The sequence below is a fragment of the Oryx dammah genome, unplaced genomic scaffold (genome assembly GCF_014754425.2).
Source record: "Oryx dammah isolate SB20612 unplaced genomic scaffold, SCBI_Odam_1.1 HiC_scaffold_17, whole genome shotgun sequence".
Taxonomy (NCBI): Eukaryota; Metazoa; Chordata; class Mammalia; order Artiodactyla; family Bovidae; genus Oryx; species Oryx dammah.
This window is the reverse complement of record NW_024070201.1, coordinates 9,050,444-9,077,238: the sequence shown is the minus strand read 5'-3', so window position 1 is coordinate 9,077,238 and position 26,795 is coordinate 9,050,444.

The following is a 26,795-nucleotide window of genomic DNA, read 5'->3' as shown; positions in this document are numbered from 1 at the left end:
TAATCTCACTGTATTTCCTTAGTCATTTCATCATCTCATTCTAATCATTATGTATTTTGTTATCTTTAATCCAACCTCCAACTCCTCCATTCCCATCCTCACTCAGCTTCCTATTTTCCAGGTAAAAGAAAAACAACAAAGAACATGTTTCCAAGCTTCCACCATTATACCTGAATCCTGCATATGGAATATTCATATCCATATCACTCACCACCATCTAATATGCTACATATCACTTTTATGTATTTTGTTTATTGTATATTCTTTTCCCCTTTGCAGTCATTATAAATTTCAAGTGGGAAATATTTTTTGTCTTTGTTACTTATCACTGTGCCTATAGTATCTACAACAACATTTGTTAGGGAAAGTGCAATAAATATCATGTGCATGTATATGTGTATGTATATATGGAAAAATAATTTTCCCTCTACCATACAGCTGAACCCTCCATACCAAAAAATAATACATCACTTCATGGGGAATAGATGAGGAAACAGTAGAAACAGTGTCAGACTTTATTTTTGAGGGCTCCAAAATCACTGCAGATGGTGACTGCAGCCATGAAATTAAAAGACGCTTACTCCTTGGAAGAAAAGTTATGGCCAACCTAGATAGTATATTCAAAAGTAGAGACATTACTTTGCCGACTAAGGTCTGTCTAGTCAAGGCTATGGGTATTCCTGTGGTCATGTATGGATGTGAGAGTTGGACTGTGAACAAGGCTGAGCTCCGAAGAATTGATGCTTTTGAACTGTGGTGTTGGAGAAGACTCTTGAGAGCCCCTTGGACTACAAGGAGATCCAACCAGTCCATTCTGAAGGAGCTCAACCCTGGGATTTCTTTGGAAGGAATGATGCTGAAGCTGAGACTCCAGTACTTTGGCCACCTCATGGGAAGAGTTGACTCATTGGAAAAGACTCTGATGCTGGGAGGGATTGGGGGCAGGAGAAGAAGGGAACGACTGAGGATGAGATGACTGGATGGCATCACTGACTCGATGGACGTGAGTCTGAGTGAACTTCGGGAGTTGGTGATGAACAGGGAGGCCTGGCGTGCTGCGATTCATGGGGTCACAAAGAGTCGGACATGACTGAGCGACTGAACTGAACTGAACTGAACTGAAGAAAAGCAAATAGATATGTGTAGAGATCCAACTGAGTAACTCTCCAAAATACGTCAAGTCACCATCTTAAATACTATTTTTTAGCTAAGGAATAAAGAAAGATGTTGGGATTGAGAGGTGGAAAAAAACCAGTTATGAGAATTACCAGGAAAATCAAGGTAAAGAAGGGTAAAATTGTTTTGGAGATATAAATCTGTGCCTCTTCATTGATAAGAATTTCTAGAGATTCTAGAGATTCTAGTGATTCTCTCCTTCCTGGTACGAAGAAAGTAAGGTACCCTTACAAGTGGAAATTGCTGTTTTCAATGCAAATTTCTCTTACAAAAGGGTACCAGCTTTCGGAGCTTCTGTGTCTGCTATTTTTTAAAAAAATAATCACCCTAAAATGAAATAGGTATATTTTCGGGTGACAAATTCTGCCTCCTTTTCACATAATGTATACACATTATATTTAAATGATTTCATGAGATAGATCTTACAATCTTCCTTTTAAAAATAATGAAAATGAGGTATAGACAGTTGAAGTTACTTTCTAAGGACCATTGATCAATCCACTGGTGGTACCAGACTTCCAGCCTATGTCATTCTAAACCCAAAGCTAAGTATGTGTCAATTTAAATCCAAAATATTAGTTCTAAATGTTTGTGCCCAGAATATTTGTCCATATTTTTCTCACTCTGCCTTCTTACACAGGCTTCTTAGGCAGTGTTAGTAGTAAAGAACCCTGCCAATGCAAGAGAGCTAAGAGACATAACCCTGGGCTTCCCTGGTGGCTCAAACAGTAAAGAATTTGCCTGCAATGAAGGAGACCTGGGTTCAGTCCCTGGGTCAGGAAGATCCCCAGCAGAAAGAAATGGCAACTCCCTCCAGTATTCTTGCCTGGAGAATTCCATGAACAGAGGAGCCTGGCAGGATACAGTCCTCAGTATCCCAAAGACAGCAGCTAACTTCTTTTTCTTTCTTTCTTTCTAAGAGACACAAGTGTGATCCCTGGGTTGGGAAGATCCCTTGGAGGAGAGCAAGGCAGGACAGAGGTGCCTGGTGGGCTACAGGGTATAGAGTCTCAAAGAGTCAGACACAACTGAAGTGAATTAGCCTTCATGCAGACACACACCTTCTCACACACACCTTAGACTCATCCATCAACCTAGAAAACTTACTTTCCTTCCACATGCCTTAGGCTAGGCCAACTCAGTCAGTCGTGTGAATAGGTGTCCTGTTTCAGCATCTGGGAAGTGTTCTGCTTTCTGGATGTTGAAATTGTATTTATTCTTCAGGAAATATGTAGAATATGTGTGTGTATGTCTTTCAAATTTCTCTCAACTGGATTTTCTCTTCCCTTAACTCTCAACAATATCACTATCTACCTTAGAGCACATATTTAAAGTACAAAGCATAGAAAGATACCCATCTTATCTGTTTCAACTTCCTCCAGACACTCTAGCAGATCACCAGCTCCTTGCAGCGCTTATTCATTTTTATATCTCAGTACAGCAACACCACTGGATGCTTTTCATCTGATAATTATAACACTCCTTGAATAGTTGCTGCTAAACATTGTTCTAAGACATTACATATGTTAATTAATTCAATCCTCATAAATCTGTGGCAATACTACTATCATTATCCAAAATTTTGACATTGCAAAGTGAAGTACAGAGAACTGACAAGTTTCTTGTCTGGGAGTATGAGGTCAACAATCTCATAGTTAATAATAATTTGAGCTGGGATTTGTACTGAGGCAACCTGGTTCCATAGGATTTGTACTTTTTAAACCATGAAAAGATACTACCTTTTGGCTAGTGATTGGTAAATTTACCATAAATGTTCATTGAATCCAATAGGCTCAATAATAGCATCTTAAAAATATTATAAAAACACAGGTATACTAAAGGAATGGGTGTCATCTTGTGATATCTTTATCTGGCCTTTCATGGCAAAATTAGGCCATCATAATTACAAGCTTTATATATATTAATATTAGGAGTGATCATAACAGGCTCATTAAGGCTAATTGCATTGAATTAAGGTAGAATTTGCATTGCATGTCAAGTGATAAAACATTGCATGCACCAGACAAGCTAAGTTGTTGTTGTTGTTTTTTAAGTATACTTCCAAGATCAAGTAGAAGACTTGATCACACAGAAATAAACTGAAAGTCCATTGCAGAGTCTCAAATTGGTCCAGCAAAAGGAAGAAAATATCTGAAATTTCAGTTGCATAATTTTATGTAAATTGATATGAAACTTGCCTTTCACAGTCTTTCCTTATTCTGACTGGCCTCAGGAAAGAAATAGTATTACCATTTTGAGGGGGAAGGAAATTTCCTCTACTTTTCTAGGTTCAACTGGCTGATTTAAGGATTAAATTGATATGAGACAGATTAACAGAACAATACCAAATAAAAGTTTAATGACATGTGTACATTGGAAAGACCCAGGGAAACTGAGTAATTTACCAAAATGACAGAAGACTTCATCTTTAATACCATCTTTAACTAAAAGTGAAACAAAACAAAAAAGATGCTGGGAGTAGTGGTTTGGAACTCCAAAGGGAAGGAAGGCAATTCATATGGAGGTAGAAAAGCAAATGTTTGATGAGCAGAGGTTTGATGTGTCCTGCCAAAACAAGGGAACACAGAGCAGACTCTGATCTTTAGGTCCTGTCTAGAGTTTCCCCGGGGTTCTCTGGTGGCTCATTGGGAAAGAATCTGCCAATGCAGGAGACACAGATCAGGAAGATCCCCTGAAGAAAGAAATGGCAACCCACTCCAGTATTCTTGCCTGGAAAAATCCCATGGACAGAGGAGCCTGGCGGGCTACAATCAAGGAGGTAACAAAAGAGTTGGACACAACTTAGAAACTAAATAATAACAAGAGTTAACCCAAGCCCCTAAGTCATGTTCTTTGGGGATATCTCTGGTGCTGGCTCTATTCCAGGAATAGGCCCTCTGTAGAAATTCTTTTAGGCAGTTATGGAGAAGATCAGAGTTTCCTCCTGAGTCTTTTGGACCTTGATCATTTTTTTTTTTAAATAGTTCACATGTCAAAGAGAAGTTTGGGGGTGGCAAGTTTTGCTCTCCAACAACATACACCCTCCACACTTCACATAGAAGTGCTGAGATTTATATTTTTGAACTACAGAGAAGGAAAAACAAAAATAAGATAAGTGAAATGTGGGTAGAAACTGAATTTTTAAAAAAGAAAAAAGTAGATATCATTTAAAAACTATCTACATAGCTATTTTCAAAGAAAGTATGCTAAAGAGCCATTTCCAAAATATCCACATAAAGATATATTTTTAGTGTGTCACTGAGAAGAAGAATTTTCCTTTTTTAAATTATGTTAAACTTTGGTTTTTTAAAAAGTAATTTAGGTGATATTTATGTACTGTGAGTATTCCTTTGATCCAAAACAAAATAGTTCTGTTTAATATCACAGTGAAATAGGTATTTATCATTTTAATCTAATATTTGATAACTTTTTATTTTCTTAATTTATTTAAAAACAAGGAGGAAAGAAATATATATATCAAAAACTGACTATGGTCAATAAGTCTAATAAGAGTTAATTCATTAGTTTTTTTAAAAATGATATATATTTCATATATTATAGAAACATGCTTTATGTAAAGTGAGTTCCCCTAGTATATCTGCATGTCCTTCAGTCTCTACTGTTTAGTTATTACTTCTCAGGTCATTAGTTGTGCCTGTTTTCTTAGCCACTTCAAATAGTCTAAGAGTAAATTTTTACAATCTTTGTTAAACACAAACAAAACACACTGAAGATTTTGATGACCAGGCCTTCTGTAATGATGTGGCCCTTCACATCTGATGATTGGGAAGCAATCTCCAAATCTTACACATTAATCTTTTTAAAACATATTAGTCATCCCAGAATAGCCAAATATATAAATCCAGGGTGTACTCTGAGTTTCAAGGAAAAGTGACTCTCTTTAAAGACATTATTTCATTTTTAATGTGATGTCAGTGGCCCTTCAAAACTCTCCCTTCATCTCCATGAACATTACTTTCACTATTTATATGATCATTTATGAATATTTTTTGTCATTGTTCAGTCACTAAGTCCTGTTTGACTCTGCGATCCCAAGGACTGTAGCACGCAGGCTCCCCTGTCCTTCACTATCTCCAGGAGTTTGCTTAAATTCACAGTCAGTGATGCATCTAACCATCTCATCCTCTGCTGCCCCCTTCTCCTTTTGCCTTCAATCTTTCCCAGCATCAGGATCTTTTTCAGTGAGTTGGTTCTTCGCATCAAGTGGCCAAAGTGTTGGAGGTTTGGCTTCAGCATCAATCCTTCCAATGAATATTCAGGGTTGATTTCCTTATGAATATACTCTGGAGTAAACTGAAAAGAATCCCTATTTCCTCGCCCTGGAGTCCTGACACAGTAAAAATAAATAGAAGTAACACAGAAAATTACTTGTCTTGGTCCTTGGGTGTATGGTCTACATTAATACTTTTGATGAGTTCCAGAGTTAACAACTAATAGAATATTTTATATAAACATGTCCTTCAGTACCTGCAGGAGGATGAGTTCTGAGACCCGCCATAGATACCAAAATCCCTGGGTGCTCACATCCCACAGTTGGTCGTATTTGTGAGTTTTACATACTCAGATTCAGCTAACAAATACGATTGGTTATACCCATGGATACAGAGCTGGAGGAGTTGGAGTGTTAAAACTTTTCTTTATACAGTTAATTGTTGAACAACATGTATTTGAACTGCATGGGTCCATTTACATGCACTTTTTTCTTTTTCAATAGTAAATATCATAGTACTACATATTCACGGCTGGATCCATGGTTACAGACAACCACAGATGCCAAAGAACAGCATGTAAGAGGGGGTCAACTCTAAGCTATAAGTGAATTTTCACTGTATGAAGGGTCTGGTCAATGCCCTCATCTCGACAGTGTTCAAGGATCAACTGAAATCTATGGACAGTGTTATGTTTATCTTGATATTGTTTTATTGTTTTCTTGTAGAGTCTGCATCTAATGCCTTAAGCAAGGGTTTGATAACACAGAAAGTACCACAAATTTTCTTCAGTAGTAAATGATTCCTTTGAGAACCATCCTGAAATATTTACTTGAAGTTAAACTTTTTGTGTTATTTTTCACTGACACTGTTTACTTCAAGCAATATTCTAAGTATTTTAATAGTTCATCTTATTTAATTCTCATCCTTGATAGCTCAGTTGGTAAGGAATCCGCCTGAATGCAGGAGACCCTGGTTTGATCCCTGGGTCAGGAAGATTCCTGGAGAAGGGATAGGCTGCCCACTCCAGTATTCTTGGGCTTCCCTTGTGGCTCAGCTGGTAAAGAATCCACCCACAATGAAGGAGACCTGGGTTCAATCCCTGGGTTGGGAAGATCCCCTGGAGCAGGGAAAGGCTACCCACTCTGATATTCTGGCCTGGAGAATTCCATGGACTGTACAGTCCAAGAGTCGGACATGACTGAGCAACTTTCAAAAAAGAAAAAATAAATTCTCATAATTTCTAAAACATAGGAAAATTATTGTCTCCATTTTAGAAATGGCAACACTAAGACAGACTCAAATCTAGTGAATTGTTCAACATCGTACTGGTGAGTGGAAAAGCCAAGATTTTCACACAAGGTATTATTTTAGACATTTTAGAAGGGCCTTGAACACTGTGGACAATGCATGTAATCATGAGGTAGTGTCAGCCATCCTCCCCACTCTAAGAATACAGTTTTTATGTAAGCAGGTATGGTAGGGGGTCCCCAAAGAAAATAACCAGGTATGGCTTTCTTAACAGAAGAAATGCTACTTTTGGCCTAAGCCATTTTGTGACCTAAGCCTGGTGTCAGAATGCATGCCCTTGAGCAGGTCTTAGTAATAAGGAACTTGAGAATAAACTGTTCCCAAGAGAATTCTCTAGACAATTAACAATAGCAGAGATAACAAATCAGTTGTAAAAAGCTCTCTTGTCTCTTTCAGTAGTAAAGACTAGCTTGAAGCACTTTCTTGAGCAGTTATGTAGTCAAACACACCTGGCAATCAACCATCAAACCAACTAGAATCTAAGAGATGATGACATTAATATCTTCTGACCCTCATGACATCAATCAAGTAAAACTTGGACTCTGCCAGCCTTTCAAGCCCACTTATGAATGTGCATGTACCCTTAACTTACCACTGCCCCAATTTTGCCACTTCAGGAGACACTACTTGAGGAAAGAGCCCAGTGTTCTCCTTACTTGTCCCAATTAATAAAATTCCTTCTTCTCCAGGTCTGATCTTTGGCTTGGTTCTGTCTTTTGACTCACCAAGAGGTAAACCCAGTTTTTCTGGTAACATTTCCACTTAGTCAAAACATTGTTATGCCCAGAGTCCGAGTCCCCAAAACTGAGAGAATAAGACGTCCACAGCAATGCAAAAGCATAAAGGGGGTTATTGCTAGCTCGAGCTAGGGCTCCCGTCTCATCCAGCGCAGTGGAGTCTTGACGAGAGAGCCCTGAGCTCTGACTCACAGCTGCTTTTATACAGGTGGTTCTTAGTACAGCTGGTGGGTAATGATTGGCTGAGCTGTAATTGCGCATCCCTATCCGGATTGGCTCAGGTTTGGCACCATCGGGGACTTTCCCAGGGTGTGGTTCCCCGGAATCATGACTCAGGTTTTAATCTGGTTTGGCACCAGTGGAACTTTCCTAGGGTGGGGCTTCCTAGAATTATGACTCATGCTTACAAGAACCTGAGGCTTAGGCCTAGTGTGGCTTGTTGAGCCTGTCATGGCTCAGGTTAGGTCCCAACAAACATGTATTTGTGACAAAAATTCTGTAAATTATTATAATTAAAGGTGGCAAGAACAATGCAATTTTATATTGGAGACAGTTTGAAAAGATTTTACATTAAAAAATAGGCACTATTGATGCTGAAAGCTCAACTTCTGTCCACCAATACCAAATCAAATCTGGGAGACAGAGTTTTGGGTGAAGTAAAGAAGAATAGCTTTGTTGCTTTGCCAGGCAAAGGGAACACAGCAGACTCCTGCCCCCAAAATCTGTGTGTCCCAACTCAGGAGGATTTGATGAGGAGTTTTGTATTGGGCTTCCCTGGTGCCTCAGATGGTAAAGATTCTGCCTGCCAATACAGGAGACCCAGGTTTGATTCCTGGGTTGGGAAGATACCTTGACAAGGAAATAGCAACCCATCTCAATATTCTTGCCTGGAGAATCCCATGGACAGAGGAGCCTGGTGTGCTGCAGTCTATGGTGTCACAAACAGTTGGACATGATTGAGTGACTAAGCATAGCACAGCACAGCATAATCCTTGTAAAATATCTGAGAGTTACTGATTATTTGTCATCCCTATTGTAAAGATGAGGATACTTCATTTTATAGCAATAGTTGAAGAGTGGGGTTGCTGATAAGATTAGGGTGTGTGCAGGGACTTCACTCTTCTAAACTGGTTTCAGGTAATCCTCTTGATGAGCTTCTCTGGTTCCTTTCATCTTACAGTTGGTTTCTTGACTGCTCCTCCCTTGATTAGCAACTGTTCAGATATGCCCTTAGGAACTCAGGAAAGGTCATGGAGGCTGGCGTCTTTCCTATAAATAAGAAATGGGGGACATAAAGATTTCTGTGCTTGATTTCAAGGCCATACCTTGAAATCTTTGTTTTACAAACTCAACACTCCTTGCTACGCTTTTTGTTCGAATATTGTCATGTTAATAAACTATAGTAACTCTAAATCAAACTTCTAAAAGCTCTTTTGCTTTTATATGAAGATAGAGCACAGCAAAACCCCAGAATATTGTTAAATATTCAGAGCTGTATGCATCCAATGTTCCCCCAAACTAATTTTTCTCATTTTTCACGTTGACTTTAAATGTATTCCACCCTTTAAAGAAAGAAAGTAATAAAGGCATGTTGCTCATTTTCCAATCTCCCACCAAATAAAAAAGGGAAAAAAATTAAAATATATCTGAGTTCATTGATAGTGACTGAGCACTAAGATATATCAGCCACATAAACGAGTAAAAAATAAAATACAACTCTGTAGGGGACCAAAATTTTCCACCCCAAGATGTGTCTTTGGAGGCACCATTGGGGCAGCTGCATAGCTGATGACTTTATGGTGGGCTTCCTATGTGTTTCTGTCCTGAGTTTTCTAGGGCACACTTACTGGGCAGCTGTAGTAACTGATAGCTTGATTTCCACAGCATCCTTCACTTACTAGTATGGCAAATGGCAATCTTAGTCCACAAATACAGAGAACAAAGCAGTGGATACCAGTGGGGAAAGGATAGGGGGAAGGAACATGCTAGGGGTAAGGTATTAAGAGATATAATCTATTATGTATAAATAGATTAAAAAACATATATAGCACAGAGAATTAAAACAATTATCTAGTAATTACTTTTAATGAAGTAAAATCTGTAAAGATTCTGAATCACTATGTTATACATCTGAAACTAATATTGTATTGTAAACAAACTATTGTTCAGTTGATAAGTTGTGTCCAACTCTTTGTGACCCCATGAACTGCAGCAAGCCAGGCTTCCCTGGCATGGACAAACTCATGTCCATTGTGTCAGTGATACCATTCAGTGGTCTCATCCTCTGTCACCCACTTCTTTATCTGCCCTCAGTTTTTTCCAGCATCACGGTCTTTGCCAATGAGTCGACAATGAGTCAACAATGGTACCAGGTGACCAAAGTATTGGGGCTTCAGCATCAATCCTTCCAGTGAATATTCAGGGTTGATTTCCTTCAGAACTGACTGGTTTGATCTCCTTGCAGTCCAAGGGCTCACAAGAGTCTTCTTCAGCAACACAATTCAAAAGCGTCTATTCTTCTGTGCTCTGTCTTCTTTACGGTCCAGTTCTCACATCCATACATGACTACTGGCAACACACTCCAGTATTCTTGCCTGGAAAATGCCATGGACAAAGGAGTCTGGCAGGCTGCAGGCCATGTGAAAAACCATAACTTTGACCATATGGATCTTTGTTGGCAACATGATGTCTCTGCTTTTTAATACACAGTCTATGTGTGTGTCATAGCTTTTCTTCCAAGGAGCAAGCATCTTTTAAAACAAGCTATATTTCAAAAAAGGAAAAAGAAGAACGTTTTGAGATGTCACTGGAAAAAATAAAGATATTAGATAATTGAACCAAATAATAAGCATTACTATTACTAGCAATATTACTAGCAAAGTAATGCTCAAAATTCTCCAAGATAGGTTTCAACAGTACGTGAACAAAGAACTTCAAGATGTTTAAGCTGCACTTAGAAAAGGCAGAGAAGCCAGAGATCAAATTGCCAACATCTGGTGAGTCATAGAAAAAGCAAGAGAGTTCCAGAAAAACATCTACTTCTGCTTCCTTGACTATGCCTAAATCATCGACTGTGTGGATCACAACAAACTGGAAAATTCTTAAAGAGATGGGAATACCAGACCACCTTACTGGCCTCCTAAGAAATCTATATGCAGACCAAGAAACAACAGAACCAGACATGGAACAACGGACTGGTTCCAAATTGAGAAAGGAATACGTCAAGGCTGTATATGATCACCTTGCTTTTTAAACTTATTTGTAGAGTACATTATGAGAAACCCAGGGTGGATGAAGCAGAAACTGGAACCAAAATTGCCGGGAGAAATATCAGTAAACTCAGATATGCAAATGAAACTACCCTTATGGCATAAAGCAAAGAGGAACTAAAGAACCTCTTGATGAAAGTGAAAGGGAGAGTGAAAAAACTGGCTTAAAACTCTACATTCAAAAAATGAAGATCATGGCATCCAGTCCCATCACTTCATGGCAAATAGATGGAATAATAATGGAAACTGTGACAGACTTTATTTTCCTGGGCTCCAAAATCATTACAGATGGTGACTGCAGACATGAATTAAAAAGATGCTTGCTCCTTGGGAGAAAAGCTATGACCAAATTAGCATATTAAAAAGAAGAGACACTACTTTGCCGACAAAGGTCCATCTAGTAAAAGCTGTGGTTTTTCCAGTGGTCACGTATGGATGTGAGAGTTAGACCATAAAGAAAGCTGAGCACCAAAGAACTGATGCTTTTAAACTGTGGTACTGGAGAAGATTCTTGAGTCTCTTGGACAGCAAGGAGATCAAACCTGTCATTCCCAAAGGAAAGTGTGAAGTGAAAGTGAAATTTGCTCAGTCATGTCTGACTCTTTGGGACCCCATAGTCTTATACAGTCCATGGAATTCTTCAGGCCAGAATACTGGCATGGGTAGCTTTTTCCTTCTTCAGGGGAGCTTCTCAACCCAGGGATTGAACCCAGGTCTCCCACATTTCAGGCTGATTCTTTACCAGTTTAGCCACAAAGGAAGCCCATCCTAAAAGAAATCAGTAGTGAATATTCATTGGAAGGACTGATGCTAAAGCTGAAGCTCCAATAATTTGGCCACCTGATGTGAAGAACTAACTCATTGGAAAAGACCCTGATGCTGGGAAAGATTGAAGGCAAGAAGACAAAGGGACAACAGAGAATGAGATGGTTGGATGGCATCATTGACTCCATGGACATGAGTTTGAGCAAGCTCCAAGAGTTAGTGAGGGACATGGAAGCCTGGAGTGCTACAGTCCATGGAGTCACCAAGAATCAGACACTACTGAGCAACTGAACTGACTGAATAAGCAGTACTAATTTTCAGAAACAAAAATTTAAAATAAAGCTGAATGCATGTTTAAATGGTAAAAAATAAATAAATAAAGTATTAGCTGATGCCTATTTAGTATTCACTACTTGTCAAACACAGTTCTACATATATATTATGTTTATTAGCTTATTTAATTTCCATGATCACCCATTTTAACCTATATTTCACTTATGAAGAAACAGTCACAAAGAGATCCTTTGTCCAAAGTTTAGAACTCACTATGATTGTTTAACTGCTATGGTAATCTACACTAATGAATAACTAAATAAATCACTTTTAAATTCAAGATCAATAGAATTAAAAATGAAAAAATTTAAGAACTCTGCCTCCTGTAGTTAGAGCCAGTGGTGCAAAGAGAGATCTTTTATTTTATTTTTTTCCATTTTTTAAAGTTTATTTTTTCAGTTCAGTTCAGTTCAGTTCAGTCGCTCAGTCGTGTCCGACTCTTTGCGACCCAGTGAATCGCAGCATGCCAGGCCTCCCTGTTCATCACCATCTCCCGGAGTTCACTCAGACTCATGTGCATCGAGTCCGTGATGCCATCGAGCCATCTCATCCTCGGTCGTCCCTTTCTCCTCCTGCCCCCAATCCCTCCCAGCATCAGAGTCTTTTCCAATGAGTCAACTCTTCTCATGTGGTGGCCAAAGTACTGGAGTCTCAGCTTCAGCATCATTCTTTCCAAAGAAATCCCAGGGTTGAGCTCCTTCAGAATGGACTGGTTGGATCTCCTTGCAGTCCAAGGGACTCTCAAGAGTCTTCTCCAACACCACAGTTCAAAAGCATCAATTCTTCGACACTCAGCCTTCTTCACAGTCCAACTCTCACATCCATACATGACCACAGGAAAAACCATAGCCATAACTAGACGGACCTTAGTCAGCAAAGTAATGTTTCTGCTTTTGAATATGCTATCTAGGTTGGTCATAACTTTTCTTCCAAGGAGTAAGCATCTTTTAATTTCATGGCTGCAGTCACCATCTGCAGTGATTTTGGAGCCCCCCAAAATAAAGGCTGACACTGTTTCCACTGTTTCCCCATCTATTTGCCATGAAGTGATGGGACCAGATGCCATGATCTTCGTTTTCTGAATGTTGAGCTTTAAGCCAACTTTTTCGCTCTCCTCTTTCACTTTCATCAAGAGGCTTTTGAGCTCCTCTTCACTTTTTGCCATAAGGGTGGTGTCATCTGCATATCTGAGGTTATTGATATTTCTCCCGGCAATCTTGATTCCAGCTTGTGTTTCTTCCAGTCCAGCGTTCCTCATGATGTAGTCTGCATATAAGTTAAAAAAGCAGGGTGACATTATACAGCCTTGATGTACTCTGTTTCCTATTTGGAACCAGTCTGTTGTTCCATGTCCAGTTCTAACTGTTGCTTCCTGACCTGCATATAGATTTCTCAAGAGGCAGGTTAGGTGGTTTATTTTTTAATTGAAGAAAAATTATATTACAGAACTTTGCAATTTTCTGCCAAATATCAACATGATACAGCCATAGGTATACATAAGTCCCTTTCCCCTTGATCTCTCCTCCCGTCTTCCTCCCCATCCCACTCCTCTAGGTTGTTCCAAAACTGTGATCTGAGTTCCCTGAGTCATACAACAAATTCCCATTCACTATCTATTTTACATATAGTAATGTAAGTTTCCATGGTATTTTCTCCTTACATCTCACCCTCTCCTTCCTCCCCGACCCTAACTGTGTGCATAAGTCTGTTCTCTATGTTTTACCATTGCTGCCCTGCAAATAAATTCATTGGTAACATATTTCTAGATTCCATATATATGTATATATATGTTAGTATATGATATTTATCTTTCTCTCTCTGACTTACTTCACTCTGTATAATAGGATCTAGGTTTATTCACCTCATTAGAACTGACTTAGATGCATTCCTTTTTATGGCTAAGTGATATTCCATTATATATGTACCACAACTTCTTTATCCATTCATCTGTTGATGGACATATAGTTTGCATCCATGGTCTACCTATTGTAAATAGTGCTGCAATGAACATTAGGGTACAATGTATGTGTCTTTTTAAATTTTGGTTTCCTCACAGTATATGCCTAGTGCTGGAACTTCTGGGTCTTATGATGGTTTTATTCTTAGTTTTTAAAGGAATCACCATACCAGCTCCCATAGTGGCTGCTATCAATTTACATTCCCACCAACAGTGCAAGAGGATTCCCTTTTCTCCACACCCTCTCCTGCATTTATTTTTTGTAGACTTTTTATAATGGCCATTCTGACTGGTGTGAGGTGATATCTCATTGTAGTTTTGATTTGCATTTCCCTAATAATGAGTGATATTGAGCATCTTTTCATGTGTTTGTTAGCCATCTGTATATCTTCTTTGGAAAAACGTCAGTTTAGGTCTTTTGACCTCTTTTTGATTGGGTTGTTTGTTTTTCTGGTATTGAGTTGTATGAGCTGCTTGTACATTTTGGAAATTAATCCTTTGTCATTTTTTTCATTTGCTATTATTTTCTCCCATTCTGAGGGTTGTCTTTTCACTTTGTTTATAGTTTCCTTCCCTGTGAAAAAGCTTTTCAGCTTAATTAGGTCTCAATTATTTATTTTTTGTTTTATTTCCATCACTCTAGGTAGTGCATCAAAGAGGATCTTGTTTTGGTTTATGTCATTGAGTGTTCTGCCTATGTTTTCCTGTAAGAATCTTATTGTTTCTAGTCTTCTGTTTAGGTCTTAAATCCATTTTGATTTTATTTTTTATGTACGGTATTAGGAGGTGTTCTAATTTCAGTCTTTTACATGTAACTGACCTGTTTTTACAGCACTGATTATAGTTTTTACTTTGTTTTTTAAAAATTTTAATTTATTTATTTTAATTGGAGGCTAATTACTTTACAATACTGTATTGGTTTTGCCATACATCAACATGATTCTGCCATGGATGTACATGTGTTCCCAATCCTGAATCCCCCTCCCTCCTCCCTCCCCATACCATCCCTCTGGGTCATCCCAGTGCACCAGCCCCAAGCATCCTGTATCCTGCATCAAACCTAGACTGGCGATTCATTTCTTATATGATATTATACATGTTTCAATGACATTTTCTTTCTTTGTCAAAGAAAAGATGGCTATAGATGGATGAATTTACCTCTTTTCTTTCCCTGGTTTTGGTATCAGAATGATGGTGGCCTCATAGAATGAGTTTGGAAGTGTTCCTTCCTCTGAAATTATTTGGAAGAGTTTTAGGATAGACATTAGCTCTTCTCTAATTGTTTGACAGAATTCACCCATGAAGCCATCTGGCTCTGGGGTTTTGTTTTTTGGGAGATTTTAGATCATGGTTTCTATTTCAGTGCTTGTAATTGGGTTGTTCATAATTTCTTTCTTTCTAGTTCAATCTTGGAAGATTGAACTTTTCTTTTTTTTTAAATTTATTTTTTATTTTACTTTACAATTCTGTATTGATTTTGCCGTACATTGACATGAATCCACCACGGGTGTACATGCGTTCCCAAACATGAAAAGTAGTTCTATTTCCAGTTTTTTAAGGAATCTCCACACTGTTCTCCATAGTGGCTGTACTAGTTTACATTCCCACCAACAGTGTAGGAGGGTTCCCTTCTCTCCACACCCTCTCCAGCATTTATTGCTTGCAGATTTTTGGATCACAGACATTCTGACTGGTGTGAAGTGGTACCTCATTGTGGTTTTGATTTGCATTTCTCTAATAATGAGTGATGTTGAGCACCTTTTCATGTGTTTGTTAGCCATCCATATGTCTTCTTTGGAGAAATGTCTAGTTCTTTGGCCCATTTTTTAAAGAATCTGTCCATTTCTTCCAGGTTGTCTATTTTATTGCCATATAGTTGCTCATAATAGCCTCTTATATTCCTTTGCATTTCTGCATTGTCTGTTGTAACTTCTTTTTTATTTCTAATTTTGTTGATTTGATTCTGCTCTTTTTCTTGATTAGTCTGGATAAAGGTTTGTCAATTTTGTTTATTTTCTCAAAGAACAAGCTTTTAGTTTGAATAATCTTTACTATTGTTTCTTTAATTTCTTTCTGCTCTGATCTTTATGATTTATTTCCTTTTGCTAGCTTTGGAGTTTTTTGTTCTTCTTTTTCCAGTTGTTTTAGATGTAAATTTAGATTGTCTATGTGATGTTTTTCTCATTTCTTGAGGTAGGATTGTATTGCTATAAACTTCCCTCTTAGAACTGCTATTGCTGCATCTCGTAGGTAGGTTTTGAGTTGTTGTGTCTTCGTTGTCATTTGTTTCTAAGATTCTTTTCATTTTCCTTTTGATTTCTCAGTAATCTGTTCATTATTTAGAAACATATTATTTAATCTCCATGTGTTTGTGTTTTTTACAGTTATTTTCCTAGAATTGACATCCAATCTCATAGTGTTGTGGTCAGAAAAGATGCCTGATACAATTTCAATTTTCTTAAATTTACTGAGGTTTGATTTGCTACCCAAGATGTGGTCTATGCATGAGAATGTTACATAAGCCCTTGAGAAGAAGATGTATTCCTCTGCATTTTGATGGAGTGTCCTGGAGATATCAATGAGATCCATCTAGACTAATGTATAATTTAAGGCTTGTATTTTCCTATTAATTTTCTGTTTTGATGATCTGTCCATTGGTGTAAGTGGGTTGTTAAAGTCTCCTACTATTATTGTGTTACTGTCAATTTCTCCTTTTATGTCTGTTAGTGTTTGTCTTATGTATTGAGGTGCTCCTGTGTTGCATGCATAGATATTTACAGTTGTTATGTCTTCCTCTTGTATTGGTCCCTTGATCAATACATGGTATCCTTCCTTATCTTTTGTAATTTTCTTTAGTTTAAGATCTATTTTATTTGAAGTGAGGATTGGTTCTCCAGTTTTCTTTTGCTTCCCATTTACATTGAATATATTTTTCCATCCTCTCACTTTCAGTCTATATGTGTCTTTAGGTCTGAAGTGGGTTTCTTGTAGACAGCATATATATGGGTCTGGTTTTTGTATCCATTCAGTTTGTGTTTTTTGGTTGGAGTATTTAATCCATTTACACTTAAAACAATTATTGATATGTATTTGTACTGCCATTTTCTTAAATTTTTTTTTGGTAGACCTTTTTTTCTCTTACATTTCCTGACTACATAAATCCCTTTAACATTCATTATAGGGCTGGATTGGTGGTGCTAAATGCTTTTAATGTTTGCTTGTCTGTAAAGCTTTTGATTTCTCCATCATTTTTGAATGAGATCCATGCCAGGTAATCTTGGTTGTAGATTTTTCCCTTTCAATACTTTAAATATATCCTGCCATTCCCTTCTGGCCTGCAAAGTTTCTGCTAAAATTTCAGCTGTTAAATATATGGCGTTTCCCTTGTACGTTACTTGTTGCTTTTCCCTTACTGCTTTTAATAATCTTTCTTTGTGTTTAATCTTTGTTAATTAGATTAGTATGTGTCTTGGTGCATTTCTCCTTGGGTTTGTCCTGTATGGGACCCTATGTGCTTCTTGCACTTGACTGACTATTTCCTTTCCTATGTTAGGAAAATTTCCAACTATAATCTCTTCAAAATTTTTCTCATACCCTTTCTTTTTCTCTTCTTTTGGGACCTCTATAATTCAAATATTGGTGCATTTAATATTGTCCCAGAGGTCTCTGAGACTATCCTCAGTTTTTTTCTTTTCATTCTTTTTACTTTATTCTGTTATTCCCACCATTCTATCTTCCAGATCAATTATCTGTTCCTCTGCCTCAGATATTCTGCTACTGATTCCTTCTAGAGTATTTTGAATTTCAGTAATTGTATTGCTTGTCTCTGTATGCTTATTTTTTGAATTTCTGCTAGGTCTTTGTTAGTTAATTCTGGCATTTTCTCCATTCTATTTTTGAGATTTTGGATCACCTTTACTATTATTATTCTGAATTCTTTTTCAGGTAGTTTGCCTATTTCCTCTTCATTTATTTGGATTTGTGTTTTTCTAGGTTGTTCCTTCATTTCTGCAGTATTTCTCTGCCTTTTATTTTATTTTTTTTTAAACTTAGTGTGTTTCAGGCCTCCTTTTTCTAGGCTTTGAGGTTGAATTCTTTGTTCCTTTTGGTTTCTGCCCTCATAAGTGTGTTCCAGTGGTTTGTGTAAGTTTTGTGTAGGGTGTGTCTTGTGCTTGAGTTCTGATGAGACAAGGTGAGGGTTTTTTTTTTCCCTCTGATGGACAGGGCTGAGTAAGGTGGTAATCCTGTCTGCTGATGATTCTGTTTGTATTTTTGTTTTCTTTGTTGTTTGGATGAGGTGTCCTCTTCAGGATGCTACTGGCAGTTGGGTGATACCAGGTCTTGTATACAAGTGGTTGCCTTTGTGGGAGTTCTCACTATTTGATACTCCCTAGGGTTAGGAGTTCTCTGGTAGTCTAGGCTCTTGGAGTCAGTGCTCCCACTCCAAAGGCTCAGGGCTTGATCTCTGACCAAGAATGGAATTTCCACAAGTGGTTTGTTATAGCATTAAATGTAATTAAAGCAAATATACAAACATGAGAAACAAAAGATGTACCCAAACAAATGGTAATAACAAAATCAGGCAAATAATAACTAAAATAATGGAATATACACACATACATATACACCCATAAACAAAACCAAAACAGTACAAAAGTAATAAAGTACAATAGTTTGACCCAGTAAATAAAGGAACCCAAAAATTATATCCACCAGTTAAGAACAAAACTAACCAAAATACAAACTGGAAAGCAAAGATAGAACCAGTTGCCAACTGGACAATAAAGCAACGAAATCAAAATAAACTAAGAAATGTGGTGAGAAAAAGAAAGAAAGACTAAAAATGCAAAGTTAAGTAGAAGTAGATAAAGAAGATTTATATATATTAAAGATTAGCTACAATGGGAAAAGAACAATAGGAAAAGCAAACAAAGTAATAAATGTAGAAAAAATAATAATAAATTTACAAAATTTAAAATTTACATTAAAAAGAGAGAGAAAAGAGAAATAAAAAAAGAAAACCTTATGGATCCTCAAGTGTGATTTCAAAAAAATTCACACAAGCTTCAATAGTACTAATAAAATCAACAACTACAACAGAGGGGGGAAAAAAGAAAAAAATAAAATCCAGAAACAACTATAGACCAAGTCAACATATAAGAATAATATATGTTTTTCTTGAGTCTCTGCTGTCAGTGTCCTTTCCCTTGCTGGGAGTCACAGTCCACTTTGCCTCCCTAGGATACCCTCCATCACTGAACTGGTCTCTGTACCTGCTGTGGGGGCAGCTCAGACTCTAATATAATCCAACTGCTGTGTGTTCTTGCCCCCATTGTCCACAGCTGTCAGAACTAGTGTGTGTTTTTTTTTTTTTTTTAAGAGAGTTCTCATTGTCCTTCAATATATTCCATAGACACAGAGTCTGTCTACTTGATCATATGGATTTGATCTGCTGCTTCTAGGGCTGGTAGGAAGTTGTTAGGTCATCTTCCTAAGCCACACTGCCCCTGGGTTTAAACTATGATTTTATCTTCACCTCTGTATGTGGGTCTTCCCTTGTGGTTTCCATTGAGCTTTCCTTGTGACTCAGCTGGTGAAGAATCCACCTGCAATGCAGGGGACTTGGGTTCGATCCATGGGTTGGGAAGATCCCCTGGAGAAGGGAAAGGCTACCTACTCCACTATTCTGGCCTGGAGAATTCCATGGACTGTATAGACCATGGGGTTGTGAAGAGTCAGACATGACTGGGTGACTTTCACTTCTTTTCCTTAGCCACACTGCCCCTGGGTTTCAATTGTGCTTTTATCTCCACCTCTGCATATGTGTCATCCACAGGAGTTTCTTCCTGGGGCTACTCTGGCAGCCTTGGGTCTACCCCACTGAGGGTCAGATGTGGAGGTGGCACAGTTGCTTGGGTCACAGGGGCCCTGACAGCACCAGGTATTCAGGGGAGCATGAATATGGTGCTCTGGATGGTGCTCTGGAAGGGTATGGCCACCCACTCCAGTATTCTTGACAGAGAATCCTGACAGGCCACAGTCCACAGGGTCACAGTCAGACACGATGGAAGCAACCCCACATGCACAGAGGAAGGATTTTTTCTATCCTCTGGCAGCTCTATCCCAGTGGGGATCATGCATGGAGGAGCCTCGGTTGCTTGGATCACAGGGACCCTGGTAATGCCAGCTACTCAAGAGTGCCGGCTGCTTATTATCCCTGGAGACATGGTGCTATTAGTGCTTTTGCTATCCTGTGGCAGCTCTGCCCCAGTAAGGATGGATCATGAAAGGGACACAGCTGCTTGGGTCACGGAGACCCTGGCAGCACCGAGTGTGCAGGATGGCCTCAGCCCCAGGAGCTATGCCCTATCAGAGTCTTTTTCTAGTGTCTGACAGCTAGTGATCAGAAGGCTCTTTGGCTAGTCCTTCTCTGTTGCTCCACACATTCAGGTCTTAGAGGGCTCGCCTGGTCGGGGTCCTGCTCTGGGGTCTGGGGCATCAGGCACCTGAAGGGCTCCCCTGACTGGAGTCCTTCTCTGTTTTTCAGTGTATCAGGCAGTTATAGGGGTCCTCCGGCTGAGATCCTACTCTATTGTTCAGCTGCCGGCGTTGGCATGTGGGGAGAGAGGCTACAGTGATGGCTGCACCCCCTACACATGACTCAGCAGTATCGCCTTGCCTCTGTGGCTGCCTAGTTTTCCTCCAGAGGCATTTCCCACCACAATCCTCTCTCTCACGTCCCCTCAGGCTGTCTTTCCGCAGTCAACAGCAGACCTTGCCCTGGAATTGTTCCACAATCCCTATGCTCCAGGTCCCAGCCGCTATGCCTTCTAGGGGATCCCTGTCTGGGGTCTGTATGGCTGTGGAAAGGATCGTCTGTGTGATTCTCATTCAATTTAGACTGCCACAGATAATCTGCTTCACTTTCAGCCTCAAATGCTTCTCCTCTGACCCAAACAATTGTCCCATTGTGGGGACTGGCCCCCTGCTTCAGTTACCCCACCCACCGAGGGCTGGTGCAGTCTTACTAACTCTCCCCTTTTGCCCCCTACTTCCTTCATCCTACTGAGTTTTGTGTAGGTCTATATATTCTTTTCTGGGGGTCAGGTATGCCTGTCTGCTCCCAGCTGGTGTTCTGTAAGCACTTCTGTGTCTGAAGGTGCATTCCTGATGTATCGGTGGAGAGAGATGTACTCCATGTCCAGCTACTCCACCATCTTGTTCTCCCTCCAGAGAAAATTTTTAGAAGGAGAATATTTTCAAATACATAGATTAATATGTAGTTTTAAATGTAATTTAAGAAGCACACAGCAGAATCTGATCTTATATGAAATATAAACAGAGATGAGACAGAGAGAGAAATTTGTTGTTAAAACTTTTGCTGTCTATAGCAAAATAATTAAAGCCTTTGGCCAGATGGTATTCATAGATACCCAAAATTGAATAATAAATTAAAGGCTGTACAGAAATATCAATTAAGGTAATTTTAGGAGAATTGTTAAAATTATCTACAAACAAAGATAATAAGTCTAAATAAAACGAGCTAGCTAGAAAAGGTATTTTGAAATCTTTTCTCCATGGTTTCTAAGGTAAAATCCTCAATGGATTTAATTCCTGAACACATATATAATATTATAATATAGTTATGACTACACTTACTATCAAAGGCATTGCAAATCATTAACAGATAAACTAATGCACATTATAATATTTAAGAGTTCATTTAAACAAAAACAATTTTAATTGGGCAACATCCAATCTGGCAGATAGAAAGGAGCTCTAAGAAACTATAGGAAATGAAAGACTTTTATAAGCAGAAGGGAGTAGGAAAAGGAAATTTATACCAGGACAAAAAATGAGTTGTTTATAGCAAGATGGATTTCCTTTAAGGGAAGAGTCAGTAGTGCTCATCAGGTGATTCCTGATTGACTGAGAAAGATAAACTGTAATTAGATTAAAACAAAAGTTGATGACACAAAGCTTAGTATATGCAACTCCATTTGGGGCCTCTTGTACAAATCACATATGTAATATTTGTGAATGATTTAAGGGCTTTTGAAAGAAAAATTCTATTAAGATTTTTAGTCATTATTATTTAGTCACTAGGGATATTGGACTTTTTTGCAACCCCATGGACTGTAGCCCACCAGGCTCCTCTGTTCATGGGGTTTCCCAGGAAAGAATACTGGAGTTGGTTGCCATTTCCTTCACCAGGGGATCTTCCTGACCCAGGGATCGAATCCTCATCTCATGCTTGGCAAGCAGATTCTTTACCATTGAGCCACAGCAAATGTTGAAATTCTAGTAAAACTCAGATTTGGTTGCTTGCCACTCAAAACCCAATACTTAAGAAACAAATGCTGTTAGAACAGGAAGGTAGCTTTATTCAGGAGGTTGGCATCCAGGGGAGAAGATAGACTCATGTTCCCAAAACAACTCTGAAGATTCTGCTTGGCCATGAAAGTTTATAAAGGGGCAAGGGGAAGTAATCTCAGTTAATCATTGAGGCATGGGGCCAAATTCTTCGTTATTTCCTACTGGATGCTGGCTTGTCCAGCGTTTGTGATCTTTCTTTAGATGCAGCAAATACAGTTGCTGGAAAGACTACTGATGGGGAAGCTAGAGAAAGGATCTAGTCACCTGATAATTTATTTTTTATTTATACTTGTTTAATCAAAGAAGAGAATTGACAGGTTCAGTGAGGTTCAGATTGTGTGATCAAAAGCTTTGAAAGGTGTGCTTGGACTGGAGGTTAGTTAAGCATGGTGACACCTGGTATAAAGGATAAGTTAAAATATAGCTTTGCTAGAACAACAAGACAAAAGGGCCTCCTGCAGAGAGCTGCCTCCTACTATAAGCTGTTTTTTGCAACGAGTTGCTTACAAATTCCCACTGTTAGACATCATTCTATTTCTGTGGGATTATGAATGAAGGTCCATCTTCTATAACATTTTCCTGCTGATATAGGACATGCTATGTGGGATATCAACATGGATCTGTAATATCTCTTCACTCACAGTGTTCTTTAGTCGCTGACTCTCATATATGAATTGAACAAGCCACAATTACTTTGATGCCCACAAAATACAAATTATTATGTGCAATAGTGTTAATTCCATTCTCTTGATGCCACTTCTTGGAGTTGTGCTGGCCATAAATTCATTCCTGCTAAAGATGTAGCATTTTATGTCATGGCTACAGCCTGGTCATCATGCAGTTAGCTTTTTACTTCTGGTGGTAGTTAGAGCATCTGCAAAACAACTCAAGAATAATGTGTCAGACACTGAAAGACTCTATTATCCTAAATATTAACTGTTTGATGCTGCTCTTTTGTGACTGAAGGAAGGCCTCAGAGACTTCAGCTTTTCTACAACAAAAGGCAGGGGACATGGAGGGAACTTTGGTACTGGGGAGAGTTCTGCATTATTCAAGAAGGTCACTAAACCTGTAGTGTAGACAAGTGTACAGTTTTTTGTTTTGTTTTCATAGTTATCAATTATAGTACAGAAATCTAATTGATATCCCTTAATTTATCAAGGTCTATCTTATAGAAATCAGGTGGGTTTTGTTTTTTAAAGAAATAGATGTTAACTGGTTCTTGCAGAGCTTTTCCCCCTTCAATAGCAGTGTCATAGTGATGTACAGCAAAAGCAGCAAGAAAAGAAGCTGTATAGGTGGCTTGAGCTCTTCAAATCATGACCCCAGAGGGATGGAGAAGACAGCTGACACTTAAAGAGGGTGGTTGATGACCATTCAGTTCAGTTCAGTAGCTCAGTCGTGCCCGACTCTTTGCGACCCCATGAATCACAGAACGCCATGCCTCCCTGTCCATCACCAACTCCCAGAGTTCACTCAAACTCACATCCATCAAGTCGCTGATGCCATCCAGCCATCTCATCCTCTGTCGTCCCCTTTTCCTCCTGCCCTCAATCCCTCCCATCATCAGAGTCTTTTCCAATGAGTTAACTCTTCACATGAGGTGGCTAAAGTATTGGAGTTTCAGCTTTAGCATCATTCCTTCTGAAGAAATCCCAGGGCTGATCTCCTTCAGAATGAACTGGTTGGATCTCCTTGCAGTCCAAGGGACTCTCAGGAGTCTTCTCCAACACCACAGTTCAAAAGCATCAATTCTTTGGTGCTCAGCTTTCTTCACAGTTCAACTCTCACATCCATACATGACCACTGGGAAAACCATAGCCTTGACTAGATGGACCTTTGTTGGCAAAGTAATGTCTCTGCTTTTCAATATGCTATCTAGGTTGGTCATAACTTTCTTTCCAAGGAGTAAGCGTCTTTTAATTTCATGGCTGCAGTCACCATCTTCAGTGATTTTGGAGCCCCCCAAAATGAAGTCTGACACTGTTTCCACTGTTTCCCCATCTATTTGCCATGAAGTGATGGCACCAGATGCCATGATCTTAGTTTTCTGAATGTTGAGCTTTAAGCCAACTTTTTAACTCTCCTCTTTCACTCTCATCAAGAGGCTTTTTAGTTCCATTTCACTTTCTGCCATAAGGGTGCCATCATCTGCATATCTGAGGTTATTGATATTTCTGCCGGCAATCTTGATTCCAGCTTGTGCTTCTTCCAGCCCAGCATTTCTCATGATGTACTCTGACCATTAGGCACTGAGAAAAGAGTGGATACACTTAATCTTGGATATAAAACAATGGAGGGAAGAAAAAAAACTTGATGTCTGAGGAGTTGGAAAGGAGTCAGTAATCAAGGCCTACATCAGGCTGGAGAGAGGAGAAAGAAAAAAAGTCAGAATACATGGAAGTTGAAAGTAAACTGGTAACTGGACGATACAAATAAGTGGCATCCAGGTGTCCTGCCTTAAGGAGCAACATTACTTTTCATCTAAAGAGCATGGGTTCTTGAGCCAAACAACCTGGATTTTTAGTAGGATGATTTCAACATTGTTTGGAGCATCTCATCCAGTGAGCTAAACAAGGGAGATTCAGTTGTGAAGAAGACATATTCCTGCTCCTCTAACAGCTTCCACTGCAGTAGATCAATAATTTCACAGCTTTATATAATATGTGTGTGTGTATGTATTTGCTTATATATATTTATCCTTTCATATATAACAAATAATATATAAATGTTCATGTGGGTGTTAATGAGGGTGAAACTAATTCTAGCTACTGTAAATTGATAGGAGAGGGCATTGTGATTGGGCAGGAAAGGAAATTTGATGTAAAACACTAAGCTAACATTTACCACATTGTGTGGAAGTAATATATCTGTCTGCATGCCTCTTTGCTTAAGTTGTTAGATACTAGAGAACTAAGATCCTGCCTTGTTTCCCTGTCCCCCTTACACCTAACACACATCTACCATCCAAGGGCTGGCTTGGAGCCACAGTAACTGTTAATTAAACAGAAGGAAGAAAAATATTAGGTAGCTGTTGTGTTCTCTTCCTCAGAGCAGACAGACTCCTGGTTGAATTGACTTCTGATTTCAGCAGAGAAAGGATAGGCTCTCCAGAAGATAGGATGTGAAAATAACCATATTTAACCTTAAATGCAAGCATGGATTTACTTGACTGGTTTTGTTGTACAAGGAAAAGACACAAATGATTCATTCCCTAAATAACAATCTGTTAAGGCCTACATTGGATGGAAGCCATCCATGATCTGATCATGGCCTATAACTTCAGCTCGCCACTCTCTGGTTTCTCCCTTTTCTTCAGTAATACAAAACCTGGAAGCAGAAAACTTTTTCATGCCTCTTAGGATATGTCTACTATTCAACTAGAGAGACATTTCAAAAAAACATTCACATGATTATTTATAAAATATAGAACCAAGTTTATGTTTATGTCTAGGGTATTGAGATCTCCAGTACATCTCCAATATTTATTGTTTAGTGGGGTAGTCATGTTCAATTCTTTGCAACCCTGTGGACTGTAGCACGACAAGCTTCCCTGTCCTTCACCATATCCCCAAGTTTTCCCAAACTCATGTCCATTGAGTTGGTGCTGCCATCCAAACATCTCATCCTCTGTCGTCCCCTTTTCCTCCTGCCTTCAATCTTTACCAGCATCAGGGTCTTTTCTAATTAATCAGATCTTCGCATTAGGTGGCCAAAATATTGGAGCTTCAGCATTAGTTCTCCCAGTGAATACCAAGGGTTGATTTCCTTTAGAATTGACTGACTTGACCTGCTTGCAGTCCAAGGAACTCTCAAGAGTATTCTCCAACACCACAGTTTGAAAACATCAATTCTTTGACTCTAGCTCCTTATCAATACATGATGGCAGGAAAAACCATAGTTTTGACTATACAAACTTTTGTTGGCAAAGTAATGTCTCTGCTTTTTAATGCACTGTCTGGGTGTGTAATAACTTTTAATCCAAGGAGCAAATGTCTTTTAATTTTCTGGCTGCAGTCACCATCCACAGTGACTTTGGAGCCAAAGAAAATAGTCTCTCACTGTTTCCATTGTTTCTCCATCTATTTGCCATGAAATGATGAGACTGGATGCCATGATCTACACTTTTTGAATGTTGAGTTTTGGGCCAGCTTTTTCAACTCTTCTCTTTCATCTTCATCGAGAGGCTCTTTAGTTCCTCTTCACTTTCTGCCATAAGGGTGGTGTCATCTGCATATCTGAGATTATTGATATTTCTCCCAGCTATCTTGATTTGAGCGTGTGCTTCATCTAGCCTGGCATTTCGCTTGATGTACTCTCCATACAAGTTAACTGAGCAGTGTGACAACATACAGTCTTGATGTACTCCTTTCCCAATATTTAACCAGTCCATTGTTCCATGTCCAGTTCTAACTGTATTGACCTGCATGCAGGTTTCTCAGGAGGCAGGTAAGGTGGTCTGGCATTCCTATCTCTTTAAGAGTTTTCAACAGTTTATTGTGACCTACACAATCAAAGGCTTTAGTGTAGTCAATGAAGCAGAAATAGATGTTTTTCTAGAATTCGCTTGCTTTTGGCAATTGGATTGATCTCTGGTTCCTCTGCCTTTTCTAAATCCTGCTTCTACATCTGGAAGTTCTTT